This window comes from Armigeres subalbatus, chromosome 1 (genome assembly GCF_024139115.2).
Source record: "Armigeres subalbatus isolate Guangzhou_Male chromosome 1, GZ_Asu_2, whole genome shotgun sequence".
Lineage (NCBI taxonomy): Eukaryota > Metazoa > Arthropoda > Insecta > Diptera > Culicidae > Armigeres > Armigeres subalbatus.
The window spans coordinates 114,198,583-114,206,329 of record NC_085139.1 but is presented as its reverse complement, the minus strand read 5'-3'; the positions used below and the strand labels follow the sequence as shown (position 1 = coordinate 114,206,329).

The following is a 7,747-nucleotide window of genomic DNA, read 5'->3' as shown; positions in this document are numbered from 1 at the left end:
CACTCAAAGGGTCGACTATAGGCAAGCAATTGAGGGGGTCAAACGCAAAGGGGTGTAAATGACAAAAAGTTTGTTTTCAGAAAAATGGGGACAAAGTTTTACAATATTTTTTTTTGCTTCATACAAATTGAATGAATACTAATTTTCTGTAAATTTTCACACTTTTCATAAACATCGTACAAACTATATCAACATATTGCCGCAAAGCTCGAAAACCAAAGCATATTTGTGCTGTAGCCAACTCAATTTTGACCAAAATGTCACTTACACCCCTCTGCTTCTAACAACCTCAATTGACTATTATAGAGGGTCTATTATTGAGTAAAGCCAGTCAGATTTTCAAAAGTTGATTTCACGTTGATTTGAGTGGAGGCGTAGAACTTGTTATTAGACCACGCGAATTTAAATTCAAGGGGGCATACTATTGATCATTTTGCTTTGTTTATTCTGATATTCTGATTTAGTTGTAGTTTTAATTTTCATTCACCTTTTCAGGCAAACTATACGTATCCTCATATTGCTAGGTCCACTACTCCACGTCGCCAATTACGCAATCCACGCAGCCGTAAACCATCTCCCTGACCGTTCAGCTGTGCTCGCTTTTCATGCCCGTCAAATCGCCATCAAGAACCATTTTCACCGGGTTACAATTTTCAATGTGGGAAAAAAGTTCATAATTATCTATTTTGGTAAGTTTATATTAATTCTAGAGGAGCTTACTTTTTATCTCTAAATTTCATTCAGATTTCGTCATCACCTTCGTGCACGGTACCTTTATAGCGACTTATCGGAAAGTCTAAATGGGATGCCCGAGCAGACACGAAGTCACAACTCACAGCTTGATCCATCGTGCAATATACCGAAATCTATGTGCCAATGTTAAGGATTTATTTTGCAGTTATTTTTAAAGAAGAACGGACAGCCGTTACATTAATGTCTTGGATCTTCAAGAGGATGTACCAAGGACTGGATGCCACGTAAGTATTTAGTAAGAAGTTAGATATTCAAATGATTTTCTGAACACGTTCCAATCAAAATTCTTTTAGTATTCTAAAAAACATAATCATTAGGAGGCTCCGTAATATTCGTCAAGGATTTTGAAGAAATTCCGATAAAAATTCTTTGATTTGCAAAAGAATCTTTTGGGTATTTTGAATGAAAACGTTTGAGAATTCCGAACAAAAAGCTTCGGCGATTTCGAACGAAATTTTATAGGGATTTTGAAGGAGACCCTTCGTGTATTTCGATAGAAATCGTTTGGAGATTCTGTACATATTTTCTCGATAATGTGATGGATCAATTGATGCAGCTGCTCACTTTCGTGTTTGAGAAGCTCGACCACGATCTCGTCCTTCCCAGCAGCTTTACTGTTTTTCAGCTCGGCTCGTTTAGAGCCTTTTTTATCTCGTCCAGCGTTGGTGGTTCCACAGCTTGACCGTCGCTAACTATGTCCAACCTGCTCCTTAATACACATCCATTTTCACCGTTCAACAAACCTTCGAAGTGCTCCTTCCAGCTGGCTGCCACCATAGCCTTGTCTGTCAGCAAATTCCCTTTCGATCATTGCACATGGCGGGCATTTCGCACTATGTGAAGGTTAAATCGTGCTTTCTACATTCCGAATGGAATGACTCGAGGGAGACTTAATGGAAGGTATTGATAATTCTCACTGATACGAAACACTTCACACTTCACCTAATGCGTGACGCAGAATAAGCATAAATGTCACCCGTAGAAAATACTTTTTTCGGGTTTATTGATTTTGCAGAGTGGGTGGAGTGGAGCGGGAGGAAATTTCGGAATTTCAATAAAGTTTTTGAGCATTTTTGTGTTACTTCGAAACTGGATATTTACTTTTAAATAATAGGGGCCCTCCTTAGTCGTGCGACTATAAAGCAAGACCATGCTGAGGGTGGCTGGGTTCGATTCCCGGTGCCGGTCTAGGCAATTTTCGGATTGGAAATTGTCTCGACTTCCCTGGGCATAAAAGTATCATAGTGCTAGCTTCAAGATATTTTTATTTTTATTTATTATTATCAGACTAAGGCCGGAGTGGCCTGTGCTGCACATAAAAGTCTTCTCCATTCAGCTCGGTCCATGGCTGCACTTCCCAACCACGCAGTCTGCGGAGGGTCCGCAAATCGTCCTCCACCTGATCGATCCACCTTGCCCGCATAAATTATGGCAAATAGAACAGGTTTTCCGGCGAAACTGATACGGCTGATTCGTATAACGTTGGACGGATTGAAATCAAATGTAAGTTGCGGATGAAATATCAACATCATTTGATACCTTTGATGGATTAAAGCAGGGTGATGCACCTCGAATCTACGTTCAATATAGCGCTCGAGGAAGCAATGAGGAGAGTGGTGCAAAGAAGCGGTACATTATCACAAAATCGCATATGATCCTGGGATTTGCGATGCATCAATATTATCGCCTTCTTGTTCCGTCGGATCGTTGTCGAGAACCATTTTCACCGGATTATCGTCAGACATTCTGGCTATGTGCCCGGCCCAGCGAGCTTCCGATTTTCGCGGTGTGAACGATGGATGGTTCTCCAACAGCTGATGCAACTCGTGGTTCATTCGCCTCCTCCACGTACCGTCCGCCATCTGCACCCCACCTAGATGGTACGCAACACTTTCCTTTCAAAAACTCCAGTGCGCGTTGGTCCTCCACGAGCATCGTCCAGGTCTCGTATCCGTAGAGAACTACCGGTCTTATAAGCGTTTGTAGATAGTCAGTTTGGTACGGCGGCGAACTCTATCTGATCGGAGCGTTCACGGAGTCCAAAGACGTACGATTTCCAGCCACTATGCGCCTGAATTCTCTGCTGGTATCGTTATCGGCGGTCACCAGTGAGCCCAAGTACACGAATTCTTCAACACTCGATTTCGTCACCACCGATAGAAACTCGTGGTGGCTATATTGACCTCTCTTGAGCCTCTTCCTTTCATGTACTTCGTCTTCGACTGTTGATGACTAGTCCAATCCGTTTAGCTTCAGTCTGATGTAGGCTTCCTCCATCCTCTCAAAGTTACGTGTCATGATATCAATGTCGTCGGCGAAACCAAATAACTGGACGGACTCGTGAAAATCGTACCACTCGTGTTAATCCCTGCCCTTCGTATTACTCCTTCCAAAGCGATGTTGAAAGCAGACACGAAAGACCATCACCTTGCGTAACCCCTCACGCGTTTCGAAGGGACTCGAGAATGCCCTGAAACTCGAACTACGACATCCCCGATCTATCGTCGCCTATCAACGTACTAGTTTATCCGGAAACCGTTTTCATGCATTAGCTGCCATAGCTGGTCCGATCGATTGTATCATATGCGGCTTTGAAGTCGAAATAGATGATGTGGGCACGTTGTATTGCGGCATTTCTGCAATACCAGACGTATGGCGAACACCTGGTCTGTGGTAGAGCGTCTCCCATAAATCCCGCCTGGTACTCCCCACGAACTCTTGCAATTGGTGTTAGTCGACGGCATAAAATTTGGGAGAGATTTGTAGGCGGCGTTCAGCAATGTGATTGCGCGTAGTTGCTACAATCCAGCTTATCGCCCTTTTTGTAGATGGGACACACGACACCTTCCATCCACTCCTGCGGCAGAACCTCATCCTCCCAAACCTTGAATCACCCAGTGCAGCGCTCTAGCCAGTGCTTCACCACCGTGTTTAAACAGCTCTCAGTTGGTCAACTCCAGGGGCTTTGTTGTTTTCAGCGGCCGATCTCCTCCTGGATTTCCTGGAGTTTCGAGCCGAAAGTCGCATGTCCTGCGCACGTGCTCCTAGGTTCATTACATACCGCCACCGTTGTCTGCCATATTGTCATTCAGGTGCTCTTCGTAGTGCTGCGCCACCTTTGGATCACCTCACGCTTGTTTGAAGAAGGTTCCGTTATGTCCTACACATATCGGGCTGTGGCACGTGGCCTCGTGAACGGTTCAACTCTCATAGAACTTTCGTGCGTTATAAGCGCGGTACAGTTCCTCCGTCTCTTCACGGTCTCAATCTTCCTGTGGCGCTTTTCCTCCGGAAAATGAGTTTTGTCTGTTCCGCGCCCGTTTGTATCGCCTCGTTCGCCCTCGTGCGGTGTTGCAGCAATCTCGCCCATGCTGCATTCTGCTTCTCAACTAATTGCACATTCGCCGTCATACCAGTCGTTCCTCTGATCCGGAGCCACCGTGCCTAGTGCAGCGGTTGCGGTGCTTCCAATGGCGGATCGAATATATATCTCCAGCCATCTTCAAGAGATGCTGCGCCTAGCTGCTCTTCAGTTGGGAGTGCCACTTCCAGCTGTGCGCGTAGTCTTGGCTAGTCTACCGTCTTGTAGACGCCCAGTTTAGCCGCGCGGACGACTCCGCGCGTGTTGATCACCGTCGAGAGTTTTGAGCGCAGACATACTGCAACGCAGTAGTGGTCGGATTCAATATTCGCACTGCGGTAAGTGCGTACGTTCGTGATGTCGGAGAAGAATTTACCGTCGATTAGCTTCAAGATATACACACTTAAAATAAATCGCAGATTTCGTGAAATTTCACCGAAGTCTCAACAGCAGAACTGTTCGGTAATAATTTTACAGATTTGTTGGTGGTTTTGAAGTTGAACAAGGAAAATACGCAGAAAATCGGTGAAATAATTACGAACAAATTATTGGATTTCGTGAATTAGCAAAATTCACCGAAATCTGTAAAATGATTTAAGTGTGTAGAATGCAAAATGGTAACCTGTCTTAGAAACCTCGCAGTTAATAACACTAAGCTACGAGGCGGCTCTGTCCCAGTGTGGGGATGTAATGCCAATAAGAAGAAAAAGAAGACTTTTAAATAATATTGAAATTAATTCATGAATTTTGAATCATTGCGTAATTCCTTAAATATAAATTGCACTCTAGTCTGAGAAACAAAAGAATTTCTGGGAGTTCGTCCGAAGCTCGTCCAGGAATTCGTCCAGAAATTCCTTCATGAAATCTTCCAAAAGTTCTCCAAGAATCCCTCCAAAAATTCCAGAAACTTCTGTAGAAACTTCCAGAAGAATTCCTGAAGGAGCTTCCAAAGAAATTCCTGGAATAACATCCTGTTAGCCACGAACATAGTAGTCAATGATTACCACCAGTCGCGACCCTAGCGACTAGTTCAGCCATAGCAACTTGATAATCAACAAATATGAAAATTATTACTTTGTACCCAACCATCCTAGAATAAAGTCGTATTTAAAGTACAACATTTTGGCGACGAGGAATTGTTTCAAGAATTCAACGCTTTGGAGGAAGAGCTGCAGTTCTCAAGATGCCTGGATCCGTCGACTTTCAAGTAATCTACCAGCAAATCCTGCGGCAGAATCAAGCGATGGCGGAGCAAAACACCGGCTGATAGAGATTATGGAACGTTTCGGCAATCAAGAAAACGCGGACGGTTCTACATCACATTAATTTACACTTCGTTTACGTAGTTTTATTATTACATCGAAAGAAATTAATCGTTCTGCTTATTACACAGCAAGCTCTCGAGTACATCGCGCAGTGTAATATTCAAAGCGATGGAGCACTAAAAAGCACTCGTTACGAGATTTCAGAGATTCGCACATGGAGCAGAAATGTATGTAAACCATCGTAAAGTCATGTGTCTCGCGCATTCGTGCGCCTTCATGCAGCATGGAAAGAGAAATTAGAAGAGCGGGAAATGTTGACAGCCGGAGAACTGGAAAATAATTCTGCTTATAGGATTGATTTAAAATATCCGCTACTCGCTTGAGAGTAGAAAAGCGGCTCTATCGCAGCACCCAGGTAAAATCTACTGCACCGTGTAGTAATTTCAAATTTTCTCATGTTTACGTTTTGGCTGTAGGCTCTTTTCAAATGTTACGCGAGATTTGTACCCGAACGCCCTTCAGAATCGGTCTTGCCAAGAGTGTCAAAGAAAAGTAAATATAAACAAAATAATAATGTTGACATTTTTGCGTCTGCGGGTAATTTCGATGTTGGCACCAACATTTTAAAGGGCAAAACTGCTTTTGTAAACAAGAGCTTTTCACATCGTTGGTGGTCTATTTATTTTATGGTCAGCCACGCAATCCAGCTCTATATTTGTTGAAAAGAAGAGGATTCGCTGCTTTCATCAGTGATGTTTGGATGGTTTGGATTGCGGGCGGGTGGGCTCGAATTGAAGCTCTTGTTTACAAAAACGGTTTCGCTCTTTTGAAATGTTGGTGCGATTTTATTTGTGTAACGTGTAAATATTTTTGCGTGCGTGATTCATCTCAGCTCGAAGAACAAATTTTCTTTCCAAGAGTTTTATTTCCTGATAAATCTCATCTCAGATTTTATTAGTTCTAACAAAAAACAATTATTACCAACCTTGTAAACTAAATAAAAACAGTGAAACTTGAAAATGGGTCTTTCGGAAGTCGCAAGAAAGGAATCCGAAAGACATGGTAAGTTTTGTAAATCGATTAATATGCTTTACATTTAACCTTGAGATTAAAATAGATCTATGAACCGTATTCGAAATATTATAGGTTCAAGAATGGTCATCGAAGAGAAAAGATCTACGCCCTGGATCGACAGATTCGGTCAATCCAGAGAGAAGAGGACAAAATTAAACGATCGCTAAAGGAAGCCGCTAAGAAAATGACAAGCAAGTTTGTGCTATACTAGCAAAAGAGTTGTACGGTCCCGGAAGGCGGTGAATAAGATCTATACCAGTAAAGCCTATATAACTCCGTAGCTCGCAAATGAAAATCAGCTTGCAACGGTTCGGGCGCTGGTTCCTTGGCTAAATCTACGGAGGTGATGACAATGCAAGCACTGGTAAAGCTTCCGGAAGTGGCCGCGTCCATGAGGAAATGTCCAAAGAGGATGAAAGCGGCATCATCGAGGAAATGATCGACGAGACAATGGAATCGATGGAGGATGTCGAGGAGATGGAAGAGGAAGCGCAGAAGGAAATCGACAAGGTGCTGGGAAATTACGGCCGGAAATTGGGTGAGGCTGGCGGCCTGATGGCTGCCCCGGCGAAGAGAGAGCGAAGGAGAAGCTTCCGGCGTTGGGGCTACTATGGAGGGCGAAGACGAGGACGACATGAAAGACATGCAGAGCCGATTCAGGCGCTGCGGTCGTAGAATCCACGGTTGGATTTTGGTTTACTGATTTTAGCGGTAAGCTGTTCGGATCACTTCGGTAGATGACCTGAAGGTCGGGTCGTTCATATCAAGTTGGCACCCTCTCACGTTGTTGTATCGGTTTGTACATATTTTCATCACAGATCGGATAGTAGAATAAGGAAAGATCCGCGTAGAGGAATCGAAGGTGTCCAAAGAAAACGTTTGTCTGTATTCCAATTATGAGAACGTTCAACTTATGAACAATGATGGATATTCCTTTATCGCTTTATTGTTCATCCATATAAATTATTTTACTTTAATATGTATGATTCACGTTAAAGAATGTTTGATGACCTAAAAGTTTTTGGTGTCCTAGCAGTGATGTCAGAAAAAAAATTGAAGGAGTTTTTCTCATGTTGAAACGTATGTTGCGTTCGTATTTTTTTTTTGTTAGTAATTCTCGGTATAAATATATTAAAGCATTGAAAGTTTAAGCAACACTTAACTGATACACTTAAATATATTTAACATGCATTGTTGTGTTTATCATGATTGTGAAATATCCTTGTTTGGCATTTAATACATTGTCTCGTAATATAATCCACAATGTGCCTAAACTACCGGCACTTTCAATATC

At 42.9% G+C, this 7,747-nt stretch overlaps 1 pseudogene; it reads left to right on the top strand.

Annotated features, from left to right (window-relative positions):
- Positions 1-6,408: 6,408 nt before the first annotated feature.
- The window catches only part of LOC134205586 (charged multivesicular body protein 3-like), an 18,779-nt pseudogene continuing 17,440 nt past the window's right edge, over positions 6,409-7,747 (top strand).